The sequence below is a fragment of the Delphinapterus leucas genome, chromosome 7, assembly GCF_059928025.1.
Source record: "Delphinapterus leucas isolate spDelLeu-1000000601 "Yukka" chromosome 7, BTC_Dleu_Yukka2, whole genome shotgun sequence".
NCBI classification, from domain to species: Eukaryota; Metazoa; Chordata; class Mammalia; order Artiodactyla; family Monodontidae; genus Delphinapterus; species Delphinapterus leucas.
The window spans coordinates 16,875,880-16,893,901 of record NC_143135.1 but is presented as its reverse complement, the minus strand read 5'-3'; the positions used below and the strand labels follow the sequence as shown (position 1 = coordinate 16,893,901).

Below are 18,022 nucleotides of genomic sequence, written 5' to 3'. Positions count from 1 at the left end.
CAGCTAATAATAATAGCAAGCATTTCTGATGCTAAGAACTTAGCATGCATTATATCATGTAATACAGCATCCTAAAAGTGCAAGGAAATGGAAAGTGCTGAGGGACTATGGATGGGGGCCCTGAAGTGTCTGCTGATGCTAAATCCTGACCTGACTTCAAAAAAACACATGCTGAACCACTCATGGCATTGAGAAACTCTGCGTCCCTCCTCTTTTTTAGGTTTTGTGGCGTATTCATAGATGAACTTGAGTCTTTTCCTTCAAGGAATCTCAGTCACAGAGTTAAAGCTGAAAGAGATCCATCTGATCTAAGGAAAAGTAGAGTTATGCAGCAATGGTAAATACATGTCCCTCCTCTGGACCCTCCTCTAAGCAGACATCACTAATCAACCACAAGTCTATACATCAGAACCCTTCTCAACACAGCCTATTAGTCAACCAATACCATTAGTTCAATAATTCACTTCCCAACAAATATTTATGTAATATACATTATGGTCCAGGCACTAGGAACACAATGATGCAGAGGACCCTGGCATCTGAATACCTTCCAAATCACATTTTTATTGAGAATTTTCTGATTCTCCTCACACCCCACCTTCACCCTAGTGTTAAATTTCACTTGACAAGTATCTTTTACCCAGAAAGTTGAGTTGCTTATTCTTTTTCCTCTATAAAGCATTAGATGATTGAGTCCATATTACAGATTGAAGCCATGACTTGACTGAGCATTCTATTATAATTTATCCTAAAAGCTCTCCGTTTTGGCTAGGAGCCTGTGTGATGCTTCCAACCATGGGTTGATGGTGTGGTTGGTCATATAACTTGCTTTGGCAAATGGAATGTGAGCAGACATGATGTGAACAGCAGCTCTAAATGTCTTTCCTGTTTTGCCCTGAGCTATGATGCTCCTGTGATTTGTCATGAGAAGAACCTGCGTAGGAGAGCTGCTAGTCCAAAGAAAATGAAGAAACATGCAGAACTGACCTGAACCCAGCTCAAAAGATGCAGCCAAGCCCAGCCAGTTCGCAGCTGAGCCCAGCACAGTTACAGCCAACCTGCAGACCTGGGAACAAGAAAATAAATGCTTGTTGTTGTAAGCCACTCAGATTTTTAAATTGTTTGTTGTACAGTCAAAATTGAACAGTACATAACTCTCATTTTCTTAGAACTAGTTATATTCCACTTCCACTTTCAGGCAGGGGCTATTGCTTTTCAACTGGGGACAATACCTCACCAAGAAACAAAATTTCGTCTCTTTATTAGAGCTATTGTGTATAAGACCACCACCAGTTTACAACAAAGCCAGTCTAAGATGTGGATGCTGGTCTGTCCACGAGATACACTCACTGGCTAGTAATATACACATTTTTCAATATAAATAATTCAAATTAGAAGATTAAAACCACATGCCACAAAGTTTAAGGTCAGGCAATCAACTGTCATCTTATCAATCGGTGTTTAATCAGACAAAAAACAATTACTATAGGTATTTAAAGTAGGAAGCGCATTACTACAGAAAAACAGACACTTGCATAACCATTCAAAGGTTGCAGGAATAAAGTGCAGGGAAGGCTGCTTTCAGCAAATCCAGAAGTGCAGGATCATAAGGAAGCTATTACCTGTAGTCTTGGCTACCTACAGCACCAAAGTAGGTGATTCTCAAGAGAATGCTCAAAAGTTATGGGCAAAACGTCACCCCTGCCATTTCCAATGCCCACAGACCTGTCCACAGGTGTCACCAGAGGAATACTGGCTTCTTTTCTCTTCCACCTGTCAAATCTCACATGAGGGCCACTCACTGATGGAATCTAACTAGAATCCTGTGGATAAGGGAGTCCAGTTCCTAGGCTTACACTCTCTAATACAAGGGAAAACTCAGAAGGGCTAGGATGACACCTAGCATCAAGAAACAATCTCTTTCATGCTTCCTAAAACCTTACTCTGGTTCAGGCACTGAATCAAGGTCTAGGGACTCATGGTTAAACAAAACAGATGCAACCCCTACATTCATGGAAGATACAATCCCAGGGAAATTTTGCTGAAAAGCAATTGAAATCTGGTGAATATCAAGCATAATGATAATATGATGTGGTACACACAACACGTTAAGGAACAGAGAGGGCAAGGTTCTTACCAATCTAAGGGGAGAGGCAGGGGAAGATCAGGGACATTTCTATCTCAGCTGAATTCACACACACACACACACACACACACCTGGAGAAACACAATACATCTGACATACAGAAATCATCACGTATACCTAAGGACAAGGATGAAGACTGGGAGAAGTAAATGGAGTTCTAGAGTATTTGGAGTCTGTTAGCACAAAAGCTACCGTCATCAGATTTAGCTGCCCTTAACCCAAAATTTATTCTTGGGAGCAACATCAAGGCCTCAATTTACATTTTTTCAAGGTTTGGGCTTCCTGTGGTGTACTATAGAAGTCTGGGAATGAGCCAACTTCTGAGCCTTCAGTGTAAAGGCACCTGCTTTCTGACATGTATTAATGCAACCTGGGTGTCCCATGCTAACTCACTGTGTGGGTACTTTAAATTAAGGTAGGGTGTTTTTTTTTTAAATGAAGGTTTTCCCCTCATTCTTTTTCTCATGAATCACTTTTAAGCCCTAACACCTTCAAGAAGTCCTGAGGTGCTATATGTTAATAAAAGCATTTCCTAATGGACAGTGGGTGGTTAGGCAGTGAATTAATTGGGAACTGCACAGTACTATGCTTTAAGAAAATCCCTGCTGTTTCTACTTTTGTGATTTCCCTGCCAAGGAGGAGTCTTATGTTCTAGGTAAATGAGCAGATATTAGAAAGCCACAAGAATCCAGTTTCATTTAACACTCTTTTTTCCAACCAACCGCCCCAGAAGCACGGCAGCCACCCTTGCAGAAATGGAAGACACGGGCTTACATTTGGCAGGGAATTTGCATACAGATGTGGTTTAAAAAGATCCATGCTTGCTTCAAATCAATTTACTTGAACTCTCACAGGAATAAAGGACAGCAACCTTAACATTTTCTATGACAAAAACTCAACTCAGATTGGCTTAGCAAAAAAGGAAATGTATAGCCTCCTGTTACAAAGAAGCCCAGAGGTTTCCTGCTTCAGGTATGCCTGGATCTAGGACTCACACAGCGCCAGCAGAAATGTGTCTTTCAGCTCTGCTTCCTCCTGTGTTGGTTTATTATAAAGCAGGCTCTTCTTAAGCAAGGGTAAGCCAACAGCTCCAGGCTTTCACTCTACCAGATTAGCAACACCAGGCAAAAAGAGTGCTTCCTTCCCAATAGTTCCCGTTAAAATCTTAGAGCCGGTGCTCATTAGACTAACTTGGGTCCCTGACCCAACAATGTGTCTAAGGGAATGGAATACTCTGATTGGCCAGGCCTCGGTCACTTGTGTCCCACCTGGGTCAGCCTCATCAGAACTACACAGATGGAGGGACAATCATACATGTACCACAAAAGATACCTGCTACATTTCTTAAAAATGATAGTAGCTAACTTCTGTCTGATAGTTAATTATGTCCCAGGCACTGTGCTATGGTTCCGGGCAAGCATTATCTTATTTAGTCCTCACAATCATGCTACGAGGTAGATTCTATAATTATCTCCATTTTAAAGATAAAGAAACAAAGACCTTGGCCCCTTCGCCAAGGTCTCCCCTCTTTCAGGTTGTCATTTCTCTCTTCCACATTGAATTCACATCCATTTCCAGCAAAGAAACAGTAACACCTCACTAAGAACTCAATTTGATGAACTGGCTCTCTCAGGATAATGTGCACTTTAACTCCCCTCCAGCTGGGCAATGCAATATGTTGTCCTCTGTTAAAGGAATTCCAGGCATCAGCAGACACAGCATTTGGAAAATGGGAATGATGTTGGGTCGATTCTGAAATCCTACTGTGTATGATTTTGCCTCCCTGAAAGGCAAGGCCTGTATTTTATGATCTTGCGGAGCCTTATTTCTGATTTTTTTTCCTTTTTTAAATTAATCAGATACTTGAAATGGGTAGAAGAAAGAAGAAAAAGTGAAACACAGAAGAGTCAATGATTTAAAGCTGCCTGAAACAGAACACATTCAAATCAACTCAGCAAACATTTATTAAAACCACTCGGACTTGCAGCCAGACCTAACTAAAAAGAAACCAACCACAGTACATGAAGATAGGGATTCATGCAAAAGAAATTCGGAGCTAGGGTGCTCACTTTATAAAATACCTTCACATGACAGAAAATGAACCACCTGCATTCTTTGTACATCATTTTAAAAGTTACTCAACTGACCCGAATAATATGCGCTTATCTGCTCAGAAGTCTGCCTATTGTGTAAAGGGAGATATGTACAACATGCAGTAATAGTGAGGGAATAGCTACATGAAATAATTTAGTGAATGAGATGTGAAAATTAGGTAAAGTTTTCGGGTGGATTAAAGATCTAAATGTAAGAAACAAATCCATAATAATAAAAGAAATTATGGGTGAATATATTATGTCCTTGAAGTTGAAAAACTCTCTTAAAGACAAAAAAATCCTTTTAGAAAAAGATTATCTGAGTAGATTGAAATTTAAAACTTCTGCATGATGAAACACAAAATAAACATAGCTTATAGGTATAAAATAAACTGTATACAGTTTATTATAGTATACATAATAGGAGATTAATGTCTAGGCTATACAAAGGACCCCTAGAAATCAACAATAAAAACAATACAATAGAAAAATGGGCAAATATACGACAGATAAATCATAAAAGAGGAATTATGAATGGTTAATAAAAATATAAAAAGATATTTAATCTTGTGAATGTGGAAATGCAAATTGAAACATGATGATATATGTTTTTTACCTATTAGATTGGCAAAAAGTATTTAAGTGTGATTATATTCAATATTAAGCATTAGTGAGGCTGTGGGGAAACGGGTACCATCACACAAAATGTGTACAGCCACCTTGGAGAGCAATTTAGCAGTATTGATTAAAATCTTAAATGCTTATATCCACTTCTAAAGAAGATATGAATAAAAGCATTTATTATACCATTGTAGTAATACAAAATATTAGAGACTAATTATCCGTAAGTAGGAAAACGGATAATTAAGCTATGCTGTATCCAAATTATGGAATTATATGCAGTAGTTTTTAAAAATAAAGAACATCAATATGGAGTGACAGAAACAGCACAATACATTCTGAGTGTTCTCCCTTTTTTTCTTGGTGAGTCTGGCTAATGGTTTATCTATTTTGTTTATCTTCTCAAAGAACCAGCTTTTAGTTTTATTGATCTTTGCTATCGTTTCCTTTATTTCTTTTTCATTTATTTCTGACCTAATCTTTATGATTTCTTTCCTTCTGCTAACTTTGGGGTGTTTTGGTTCTTCTTTCTCTAATTGCTTTAGGTGCAAGGTTAGGTTGTTTATTTGAGATGTTTCCTGTTTCTTAAGGTACGATTGTATTGCTATAAACTTCCCTCTTAGAACTGCTTTTGCTGCATCCCATAGGTTTTGGGTCGTCGTGTCTCCATTGTCATTTGTTTCTAGGTATTTTTTGATTTCCTCTTTGATTTCTTCAGTGATCACTTCGCTATTAAGTAGCGTATTGTTCAGCCTCCATGTGTTTGTATTTTTTACAGATCTTTTCCTGTAATTGATATCTAGTCTCAGAGCGTTGTGGTCGGAAAAGATACTTGGTATGATTTCAATTTTCTTAAATTTACCAAGGCTTCATTTGTGACCCAAGATATGATCTATCCTGGAGAATGTTCCATGAGCACTTGAGAAAAATGTGTATTCTGTTGATTTTGGATGGAATGTCCTATAAATATCAATTAAGTCCATCTTGTTTAATGTATCATTTAAAGCTTGTGTTTCCTTATTTATTTTCATTTTGGATGATCTGTCCATTGGTGAAAGTGGGGTGTTAAAGTCCCCTACTATTATTGTGTTACTGTCGATTTCCCCTTTTATGGCTGTGAGCATTTGCCTTATGTATTGAGGTGCTCCTATGTTGGGTGCATAAATATTTACAATTGTTATATCTTCTTCTTGGGTTGATCCCTTGATCATTATGTAGTGTCCTTCTTTGTCTCTTGTAACAGTCTTTATTTTAAAGTCTACTAGCTCTGAAGTGGGTCTCTTGTAGACAGCATATATATGGGTCTTGTTTTTGTATCCATTCAGCCAGTCTGTGTCTTTTGGTGGGAGCATTTAATCCATCTACATTTAAGGTAATTATCTATATGTATGTTCCTATTATCATTTTCTTAATTGTTTTGGGTTTGTTATTGTAGGTCTTTTCCTTCTCTTGTGTTTCTTGCCTAGAGAAGCTCCTTTAGCATTTGTTGTAAAGCTGGTTTGGTGGTGCTGAACTCTCTCAGCTTTTGCTTTTCTGTAAAGGTTTTAATTTCTCCATCAAATCTGAATGAGATCCTTGCTGGGTAGAGTAATCTTGGTTGTAGTTTTTCTCCTTCATCACTTTAAATATGTCCTGCCACTCCCTTCTGGCTTGCAGTTTCTGCTGAAGGATCAGCTGTTAACCTTATGGGGATTCCCTTGTGTGTTATTTGCTATTTTTCCCTTGCTGCTTTTAATATGTTTTCTTTGTATTTAATTTTTAATAGTTTGACTAATATGTGTCTTGGTGTGTTTCTCCTTGGATTTATCCTGTATGGGACTCTCTGTGTTTCTTGGACTTGATTAACTATTTCCTTTCCCATATTAGGGAAGTTTTCAACTATAATCTCTTCAAATATTTTCTCAGTCCCTTTCTTTTTCTTTTCTTCTTCTGGGACCCCTATAATACGAATGTTGGTGCGTTTAATGTTGTCCCAGAGGCCTCTGAGACTCTCCTCAGTTCTTTTCATTCTTTTTTCTTTATTCTGCTCTGCAGTAGTTATTTCCAGTATCTTATCTTCCAGGTCACTTATCCGTTCTTCTGCCAAAGTTATTCTGCTATTGATCCCTTCTAGAGTATTTTTAATTTCATTTATTGTGTTGTTCATCGTTGCTTGTTTCATCTTTAGTTCTTCTAGGTCCTTGTTAAATGTTTCTTGCATTTTGTCTATTCGAGTTCCAAGATTTTGGATCATCTTTACTATCATTATTCTGAATTCTTTTTCAGGTAGACTGTCTATTTCCTCTTCATTTGTTAGGTCTGGTGGGTTTTTATCTTGCTCCTTCATCTGCTGTGTGTTTTTCTGTCTTCTCATTTTGCTTATCTTACTGTGTTTGGGGTCTCCTTTTTGCAGACTGCAGGTTTGTAGTTCCCGTTGTTTTTTGGTGTCTGTCCCCAGTGGCTAAATTTGGTTCAGTGGGTTGTGTAGGCTTCCTGGTGGAGGGGACTAGTGCCTGTGTTCTGGTGGATGAGGCTGGATATTGTCTTTCTCGTGGGCAGGTCCACGTCTGGTGGTGTGTTTTGGGGTGTCTGTGGCCTTATTATGACTTTAGGCGGCCTCTCTGCTAATGGGTGGGGTTGTGTTCCTGTCTTGCTAGTTGTTTGGCACAGGGTGTCCAGCACTGTAGCCTGCTGGTCGTTGAGTGAAGCTGGGTCTTGGTGTTGAGATGGAGATCTCTGGGAGATTTTCGCCATTTTATATTATGTGGAGCTGGGAGGTCTCTTGTGGACGAGTGTCCTGAAGTTGGCTTTCCCACCTCAGAGGCACAGCACTGACTCCTGGCTGGAGCACCAAGAGCCTTACATCTACACGTCTCAGAATAAAAGTGAGAAAAAGTAGAAAGAAAGAAAGAAAGAAAGAGGGTAAAATAAAATAAAATAAAAATAAAATAGCTATTAAAATAACAAATAAAATATAATTATTAAGAGAAAATTTTTTAAAAGAGTAAAACAAAACAGATGGACAGAACCCTAGGACAAATGGTGAAAGCAAAGCTATACAGACAAAACCTCACACAGAAGCATACACATACACACTCACAAAAAGAGGAAAAGGGGGAAAAATAATAAATCTTGCTCTCAAAGTCCACCTCCTCAGTTTGGGATGATTCCTTGTCTATTCAGGTATTCCACAGATGCAGGGTACATCAAGCTGATTGTGGAGCATTAATCCGCTGCTCCTGAGGCTGCTGGGAGAGATTTCCCTTTCTCTTCTTTGTTCCCACAGCTCCCGGGGTTCAGCTTTGGATTTGGCCCTGCCTCTGCGTGTAGGTTGCCCAAGGGCATCTGTTCTTCACTCAGACAGGATGGGATTAAAGGAGCAGCTGATTCGGGGGCTCTGGCTCACTCAGGCCAGGGGGAGGGAGGGGTACGGATGCGGGGCGAGCCTGCAGCGCCAGAGGCCAGCGTGATGTTGCAACAGCCTGAGGTGCGCCGTGCGTTCTCCTGGGGAAGTTGTCCCTGGATCACGCGACCCTGGCAGTGGCGGGCTGCACAGGCTCCCGGGAGGGGAGGTGTGGAGAGTGACCTGTGCTTGCACACAGGCTTCTTGGTGGCGGCAGCAGCAGCCTTAGCGTCTCATGCCCATCTCTGGGGTCCACGCTGTTGGCCGTGGCTTGCGCCCATCTCTGGAGCTCCTTTAAGCGGCGCTCTTAATCCCCTTTCCTCATGCACCAGGAAACAAAGAGGGAAGAAGCCTCTTGCCTCTTCGGCAGCTCCAGAATTTTTCCCGGACTCCCTCCCGGCTAGCGGTGGCGTACTAGCCTCTTCAGGCTGTGATCACGCCGCCCACCCCAGTCCTCTCCCTGGGATCCGACCTCTGAAGCCCGAGCCTCAGCTCCCAGCCCCCGCCCACCCTGGCGGGTGAGCAGACAAGCCTCTGGGGCTGGTGAGTGCTGGTCGGCACTGATCCTCTCTGTGGGAATCTCTCCGCTTTGCCCTCTGCACCCCTGTTGCTGCGCTCTCCTCCATGACTCCAAAGCTTCCCCCCTCCGCCACCTGCAGTCTCCGCCCGCAAAGGGGCTCCTAGTGTGTGGAAACCTTTCCTCCTTCACAGCTCCCTCCCACTGGTGCAGGTCCCGTCCCTATTCTTTTGTCTCTGTTTTTTCTTCTTTCTTTTGCCCTACCCAGGTATGTGGGGAGTTTCTTGCCTTTTGGGAGGTCTGAGGTCTTATGCCAGCGTTCAGTGGGTGTTCTATAGGAGCAGTTCCATGTGTAGAAGTATTTCAGATGTATCTGTGGGGAGGAAGGTGATCTCCGCGTCTTGCCCTTCCGCCATCTTCCTCAACTCCTACATTCTGAATGAAAAGCGAAAGTTGCAGAATATGCAGTGTCTAATACCATTCATCACACACACACACACGTGCATTCACAATGAAGATATATACTTAGTAAGAATGCACAGATGATTATTGATTGCAGTGATACTGAGATACAGATAGAAACGTTGTTTGAATCCAGATGGGTCTAGAATGATACGTAGCAAACCAGAAGGAATTTAGGGCAGTGGACAAAGGCAATTCTTGCCTTATCTGTAAGGTATTCATTTTTACAAGCATATTTTATTCATCTCTTACTTATGAAATTACAACTAATATTAAATTTTTTCAGATGGTTGAAAATCATATACACAGGGACTGCCCTGGCAGTCCAGTGGTTGGGACGTTGCCTTCCAATGCAGTGGGTGTGGCTCCAATCCCTGGTCAGGGAGTTGGGATCCCACATGCCTCATGCCCAAAAACCAAAATATAAAACAGAAGCAATATTGTAACAAATTCAATAAAGACTTTAAAAATGGTCCACATCAAAAAAAAATCCTAAAAAAAAATCATATATACAATATGTAACTCTACAACTATTTATTATGTTTTATAAACATCATACAATATATAGACTCACCGATAAAAAACATAGTCTCTCGCTCAGTCTTGCTTATTCATTCATTCATTTTCTTTTTATTCATCCAGTAAAAATATTACTGACATCTATTATGAGCCAGGCACTGTCTCAGCAGTGTTGATACAAGGAATGGGGCAGGAAGCCCCACTCTCATGAAGCCTACATTCTAGCAGGGGAGAAGATAATAAATAAATAATTACATAATGTGATAGCTGGTAATGAATAGTAAGAAAAAGATTAAAGAACAAGAGTCCACTCCGTCTACCCAACAGAACTATTTCTCCAGTCAGGTTTTAGTGACAGGTACTCCACAGTTCCATGAGCCTCTCTTCCTAAAGAGAAACTTAGAAGAAGGAGGTTGGTGGCTACATTTGACTGTGGGACCAAGATTAATACTCAATGTCTGCCTCCTCCACTCTCCATTAAATCCCCTCACCCTCAGCTGCCACCCCAGCAAGTCCTGGTACCTTCCTAAAAGGGGAATTTCTGTGTCAAAGAATAAATAATTGTGTGATTTGCTAATTATTGCCAAATTCCCCTCCACCGTGCCTGTATCACACCAAATTCCCAACAGCAATGAATGAAAGTGCCTGTTTCCCCACAGCTTTCCCCAAAAAGTCTGTGGTCAATAATGGTATCTCTCTGGATAGTTTTAGTCTTCATTTCTACTGTTATGGGTGAGACTGAGCATCTTTTATATGGTTAAAAGCCATACGCATTTCTTATCCTATGATCTTTCTGTTCATATCCTTATGTCACTTTTCTTTTTATTGTTGACAATTTTCTTCTCTATTTTAGGAAACTCTTTATATTAGAGATATTAATCCTTTGTAATAAAAGCTGCAAATACTTTTTTTTAATTCTTGAATTTTATTTTATTTATTTTTTTATACAGCAGGATCTTATTAATCATTAATTTTATACACATCAGTGTATACATGTCAATCCCAATCTCCCAATTCATCACACCATCATCGCCACCCCCCCCCCACTGCTTTGCCCCCTTGGTGTCCATAACGCTTGTTCTCCACATCTGTGTCTCAATCTCTGCCCTGCAAACTGGTTCATCTGTAACATTTTTCCAGGTTCCACATATATGCGTTAATATACGACATCTGTTTTTCTCTTTCTGACTTACTTCACTCTGTATGACAGTCTCTAGATCCATTCACATCTCAACAAATGACCCAATTTCCTTCCTTTTTATGGCTGAGAAATATTCCATTGTATATATGTACCACATCTTCTTTAAGCATTTGTCTGTCGATGGGCATTTAGGTTGCTTCCATGACCTGTCTATTATATATAGTGCTGCAATGAACATTGGGGTGCATGTGTCTTTTTGAATTATGGCTTTCTCTACATATATGCCCAGTAGTGGGATTGCTGGATCGTATGGTAATTCTATTTTTAGTTTTTTAAGGAACCTCCATACTGTTCTCCATACAGGCTGTATCAATTTACATTCCCACCAACAGTACAAGAGGGTTCCCTTTTCTCCACACCCTCTCCAGCATTTGTTGTTTGTAGATTTTCTGATGATGCCCATTCTAACTGGTGTGAGGTGATACCTCATTGTAGTTTTGATTTGCATTTCTCTAATAATTAGTGATGTTGAGCAGCTTTTCATGTGCTTCTTGGCCATCTGTATGTCTTCTTTGGAGAAATGTCTATTTAGGTCTTCTGCCCATTTTTGGATTGGGTTGTTTGTTTCTTTAATATTGAGCTGCATGAGCTGTTTATATATTTTGGAGATTAATCCTTTGTCTGTTGATTCGTTTGCTAATATTTTCTCCCATTCTGAGGGTTGTCTCTTCTTCTTGTTTATGGTTTCCTTTGCTGTGCAAGAGCTTTGAAGTTTCACTAGGTCCCATTGGTTTATTTTTCTTTTTATTTCCATTACTCTAGGAGGAGGATCAAAAAAGATCTTGCTGTGATTTATGTCAAAGAGTGTTCTTCCTATGTTTTCCTCTAAGAGTTTTACAGTGTCTAGTCTTATATTTAGGTCTTGAATCCATTTTGAGTTTATTTTTGTGTGTGGTGTCAGGGAATGTTCTAATTTCATTCTTTTACATGTAGCTGTCCAGTTTTCCCAGGACAATTTACTGGAGAGACTGTCTTTTCTCCGTTGTATATCTTTGCCTCCTTTGTCATAGAGTAGTTGACCATAGGTGCGTGGGTTTACCTCTGGGCTTTCTATCTTGTTTCATTGATCTTTGCTTCTGTTTTTGTGCCAGTACCTTATTGTCTTGATTACTGTAGCTTTGTAGTATAGTCTGAAGTCAGGGAGTCTGATTCCTCCAATTCCGTTTTTTTCCCTCAAGACTGCTTTGGCTATTCGGGGTCTTTCGGGTCTCCATACAAATTTTAAGATTTTTGTTCTAGTTCCGTAAAAAATGCCATTAGTAATTTGATAGGGATTGCATTGAATCTGTAGATTGCTTTGGGTAGTAGAGTCATTTTCACAATAATGATTCTTCCAATCCAAGAACATGGTATACCTCTCCATCTGTTGGTATCATCTTTAATTTCTTTCATCAGTGTCTTATAGTTTTCTGCATATAGGTCTTTTGTCTCCCTAGGTAGGTTTATTCCTAGGTATTTTATTCTTTTTGTTGCAATAGTAAATGGGAGTATTTCCTTAATTTATCTTTCAGATTTTTCATCATTAGTGTATAGGAATGCAAGAGATTTCTGTGCATTAATTTTGTATCCTGAAACTTTACCAAATTCATTGATTAGCTCTAGTCGTTTTCTGGTGGCATCTTTAGGATTCCCTATGTATAGTATCATGTCATCTGCAAAGAGTGACAGTTTTACTTCTGCTTTTCCAATTTGTATTCCTTTTATTTCTTTTCCTTCTCTGATTTCCATGGCTAGGACTTATAAAACTATGTTGAATAATAGTGGTGAGAGTGGACATCCTTCTCATGTTCCTGATCTTAGAGGAAATGATTTCAGTTTTTCAGCATTGAGAATGATGTTTGCTGTGGGTTTGTCATATATGGCCTTTATTATGTTGAGGTAGGTTCCCTGTATGCCCACTTTCTGGAAAGTTTTTATCATAAATGGGTGTTGAATTTTGTCAAAAGCGTTTTCTGCATCTATTGAGAGAATCATATGGTTTTTATTCTTCAGTTTGTTAACACTGTGTATCACACTGATTGATTTGTGTATATTGAAGAATCCTTGCATCCCTGGAACAAATCCCACTTGATCATGGTGTATGATCCTTTTAATGTGTTGTTGGATTCTGTTTTCTAGTATTTTGTTGAGGATTTTTGCATCTATATTCATCAGTGATATTGGTCTGTAATTTTCTTTCTTTGTAGTATCTTTGTCTGGTTTTGGTATCAGGGTGATGGTGGCCTCACAGAATGAGTTAGGGAGTGTTCCTTCCTCTGTAATTTTCTGTAAAACTTTGAGAAGGATGGGTGTTATCTGTTCCCTAAATGTTTGAGAGAATTCACCTGTGAAGCCATCTGGTCCTGGACTTTTGTTTGTTGGAAGATTTTTAATTTCAATTTCATTACTTGTGATTGGTCTGTTCATGTTTTCTATTTCTTTCTGGTTCAGTCTTGGAAGGTTATACCTTTCTAAGAATTTGTCCATTTCTTCCAGGTTGTCCATTTTATTGGCATAGAGTAGCTTGCAGCAGTCTCTTAGGCTGCTTTGTATTTCTGCAGTTTCTGTTGTAACTTCTCCATTTTCATTTCTAATTTTATTGATTCGAGTCCTCTCCCTTTTTTTCTTGATGAGTCTGGCTAATAGTTTATTAATTTTGTTTATCTTCTCAAAGAACCAGCTTTTAGTTTTATTGATCTTTGCTATTGTTTTCTTTGTTTCTATTTCATTTATTTCTGCTCTGATCTTTTTGATTTCTTTCCTCTGCTAACTTTGGGTTTTGTTTGTTGTTCTTTCTCTAGTTCCTTCAGGTGTAAGGTTACATTGTTTATTTGAGATTTTTCTTGTTTCTTGAGGTAGGCTTGTACAGCTATAAACTTCCCTCTTAGAACTGCTTTTGTCACATACCATAGGTTTTGGACTGTCGTGTTTTCATTGTCATTTGTCTCTAGGTATTTTTGATTTCCTCTTTGATTTCTTCAGTGATCTCTTGGTTATTTAGTAACGTATTGTTTAGCCTCCATGTGTTTGTGTTTTTTACGTTTTTTTCCCTGTAATTCATTTCTAATCTCATAGCGTTGTGGTCAGAAAAGATGCTTGATATGATTTCTATTTTCTTAGATTTACTGAGGCTTGATTTCTGACTCAAGATGTGATCTATCCTGGAGAATGTTCCATGTGCACTTGAGAAGAAATTGTAATCTGCTGTTTTTGGATGGAATGTCCTATAAATATCAATTAAATCTATCTGGTCTATTGTGTCATTTAAAGCTTATGTTTCCTTATTTATTTTCATTTTGGATGATCTGTCCATTGGTGTAAGTGAGGTGTTAAAGTCCCCCACTATTGTGTTACTGTCGGTTTCCTCTTTTATAGCTGTTAGCAATTGCCTTGTGTATTGAGGTGCTCCTATTTTGGGTGCATATATATTTATAATTGTTGTATCTTCTTCTTGGATTGTTCCCTTGATCATTATGTAGTGCTCTTCCTTGTCTCTTGTAACATTCTTTATGTTAAAGTCTATTTTATCTGATATGAGTATTGCTACTCCAGCTTTCTTCTGATTTCCATTTGCGTGGAATATCTTTTTCCATCCCCTCACTTTCAGTCTGTACGTGTCCCTAGGTCTGAAGTGGGTCTTTTGTAGACAGCATATATATGGGTCTTGTTTTTGTATCCATTCAGCAAGCCTGTGTCTTTTGGTTGGGGCATTTAATCCATTCACATTTAAGGTAAGTATCAATACGTATGTTCCTATGACCATTTTCTTAATTGTTTTGGGTTTGTTTTTGTAGCTTCTTTTCTTCTCTTGTGTTTCCCACTTAGAGAAGTTCCTTTAGCATTTGTTGTAGAGCTGGTTTGGTGGTGCTGAATTCTCTTAGCTTTTGCTTATCTGTAAAGCTTTTGATTTCTCCATGGAACCTGAATGAGATCCTTGCCAGGTAGAGTAATCTTGGTTGTAGGTTCTTCCCTTTCATCACTTTAAGTATATAATGCCACTCCCTTCTGGCTTGTAGAGTTTCTCCTGAGAAATCAGCTGTTAACCTTATGGGAGTTCTCTTGTATGTTATTTGTCGTTTTTTCCCTTGCTGCTTTCAAAAATTTTTCTTTGTCTTTAATTTTTGCCAATTTGATTACTAGGTGTCTCAGCGTGTTTCTCCTTGGGTTTATCCTTTATGGGACTCTCTGTGCTTCCTGGACTTGGGTGGCTATTTCCTTTCCCATGTTAGGGAAGTTTTCGACTATAATCTCTTCAAATATTTTCTCGAGTCCTTTCTCTCTCTTCTGCTTCTGGGACCCCTATAATGCAAATGTTGGTGCATTTAATGTTGTCCCAGAGGTCTCTTAGGCTGTCTTCATTTATTTTCATTCTTTTTTTTAATTCTCTTCCGCAGTAGTGAATTCCAGCATTCTGTCTTCCAGGTCACTTATCTGTTCTTCTGCCTCAGTTATTCTGCTATTGATTCCTTCTAGTGTAGTTTTCATTTCAGTTATTGTATAGTTCATCTGTTTGCTTGTTCTTTAATTCTTCTAGGTCTTTCTTAAACATTTCTTGCATCTTCTCGATCTTTGCCTCCATTCTTTTTCTGAGGTCCTGGATCATCTTCACTATCATTATTCTGAATTATTTTTCTGGAAGGCTGCTTATCTCCACCTCATTTGCTTGTTTTTCTGGGGTTTTATCTTGTTCCTTCATCTGGTACATAGTCCTCTGCCTTTTCATCTTGTCTATCTTTCTGTGAATGTGGTTTTTGTTCCACAGGGTGCAGGACTGTAGTTCTTCTTTCTTCTGCTGTCTGCCCTCTGTTGGATGAGGCTATCTAAGAGGCTTGTGCAAGTTTTCTGATCACAAATACTTTTTTTTTAATTGACATTTTAGCAGAGACATGAAGAAATGAAGTCAATGAGGCATGCAACTATGTGAACTGAGTGAACACAGCTATGTGGAAGGAGTATCTGTGTACCTGTTAAGAGGTTTATGGGGCTGGAGCAGAGTCCTCATTGAAAAGTATAGGTTATGGATCACGTACAACATTGTATGCAATTGAATACTGAGTTTGAAATTCAAGAAAGAGGTTGGAACTAGAGATATTAATTTGAAAACTGTCACCATAGAGATGGTGTTTAAAGCCATGGAGCTGCAATTACATAAAGAGTGAGCAGAGATAGATGATACATAATTCTGTAGTAGCAAATGCTGTACATATACACATATCTTATGAGTGACACCAGCACTGTATCTGTAATCTAAAGCATATTTGCTTCTGCCAGCACCCCGTTACAGAGCAATGAACACCCATACCATGCTACAGTCGTATAATGTGTCTAGCACTTGAATAAAAGATTCACTGGGTTTTATCACAATTACTCCTTTTGAGAGAAAAATAAGAAAAATGGGGATGTTACCAAAAGAGGAGGTTATATAGAGCAAAGTGCCAAAATATTCCAATTTCCTCAGCACTTCAAAAAGGAGAGTCATACAGACCCTTCCCAGAAACCAGAGAAAAGGGAGAAAATGTGCAAAGCATGTGGCCTAGGAACCCCTGCATATTTGGTCACCAGCCATCTCTTTATTTCTAGGTGTCTGGAGCATCTGTTCTCACTGCTGAGATGTGAGGTGTCCAGTGTGCAAGTCTGCTTGGGGGGTGGAAGATACCTGCTAGCAGAGAGAAAGAGCCAGGTTGCTGGAGTCCTGGAACCAGCTTCTCCTGACATCTGGAGTTGGTAATTAAACCTCTCCCAAATGGACAGTTGTTTATATCAGTCTAACGATCAGAAGTATATCTCTGGACAAAACATTGTGCATTTCCAATAAACATCATAAATACTATATGGCACCTTTGAATATATCGTTTCAGGGCAATGACACTGATTTTCATTCTATCAAAAAAAATGGGCATGGGTGGGAAGGTCGGGGCATTGAGGAGTAAAAGGAAACTGCACTGGGGAGGTCAAGAATCCTAGATTCTAGTCTCAAATCTGACATGACTTGGCATGGACATGGGCAGGTTACATGGAACGTCTTCATAATTGAAATGTACTGAATATTAAGAGGGAGGGAAGAGACATTTATAAGCTATCTAGTTCCACTTCTCAATTTACAAATACAGAAAGCAAGGTTTGGCCCATTCTGAGTTCTCTTTGGACAATCAAGCCTCTTGCCAAGAACATGTATTCTAGTCTGTTCTCTGCCATGAAATATAATAATAATTAAAAAATTGTCCCTGCACAAATGCCTGCAATGCACTGGGTAGATAAAGCTATTGAATCCTGAAGTGAGATGTTAGCAGGCTCATGTACCTACAGGTCTCAAAGTGTGTGCCATAACACAGCTTATTAGGAACAATGGCAATCATTTGTCTGAGTCACTTGGATCCACACTCAGAGACAAAAGAAAGGGGTGATATTTATACATTCTCCCCAAGCCCAACCAACAATATTCAGGCATAATAAACTGAACATTCTTGTTAAAATGCAAACATTTCACCTGGAAAAACTGATATTAACACATTAACATCCACATACTTATTAGTGCTGATGAGTCTCAGAGTAGATAGCTGCCACCTGGAGAAAAACTGTGTCCCTAGAAAAAAGGGCACAAGCCAGGCTAAGTTTAATGGATAGGTGAGAAAGATCTGGAACAAGAAACCTAAAGGCAGACTTGGCATGTCATCCACACTGGGGAACCTGGGAAGCTAGATAATACACATTTTCAAAACCACACCCAACTCAACATTTCATCTAGAAAGATTTTCTCCTCTGGGAATTCACACAATCATGTTTGTAAACTGGGGTGCTCCCTGATCTGCCATTCACCAGCTATGTCAACACTGGTGCATTATTTCAACTTCCTGAGCTCGGATTTCCTCACCTGTAGTTCGACATACCAACCATTTATTTGTCTCCCACTGGTTCCAGGCCTAGCACTAATAGAAATACTAATAACTTCACATTGTTTAAGATTTATCATGTGTTTAAGGGTCTCCTCCTACTACATGAACAAGTGTATCACATGAACTAAGTAATTTAAACTTCATAAAAACCCTATCAGGTAGGTGTTGTTAAAGGAAACTGAGGCACAGAGAGTTCAAATAACTTGCTC

At 39.3% G+C, this 18,022-nt stretch overlaps 1 long non-coding RNA gene and 1 pseudogene across 1 annotated transcript in view; both read right to left on the bottom strand.

The window, feature by feature from the left end:
• The window catches only part of LOC111184073 (uncharacterized), a 198,699-nt gene extending 194,153 nt beyond the window's left edge, over window positions 1–4,546 (bottom strand). The window contains exon 1 of the long non-coding RNA XR_016393796.1: window positions 988–4,546. This is a non-coding gene — a long non-coding RNA (uncharacterized LOC111184073). The remainder of the gene's footprint in view (window positions 1–987) is intronic.
• Window positions 4,547–7,145: 2,599 nt separating this feature from the next.
• Window positions 7,146–18,022, bottom strand: part of LOC149748698 (endoplasmic reticulum mannosyl-oligosaccharide 1,2-alpha-mannosidase pseudogene) — a 122,811-nt pseudogene continuing 111,934 nt past the window's right edge.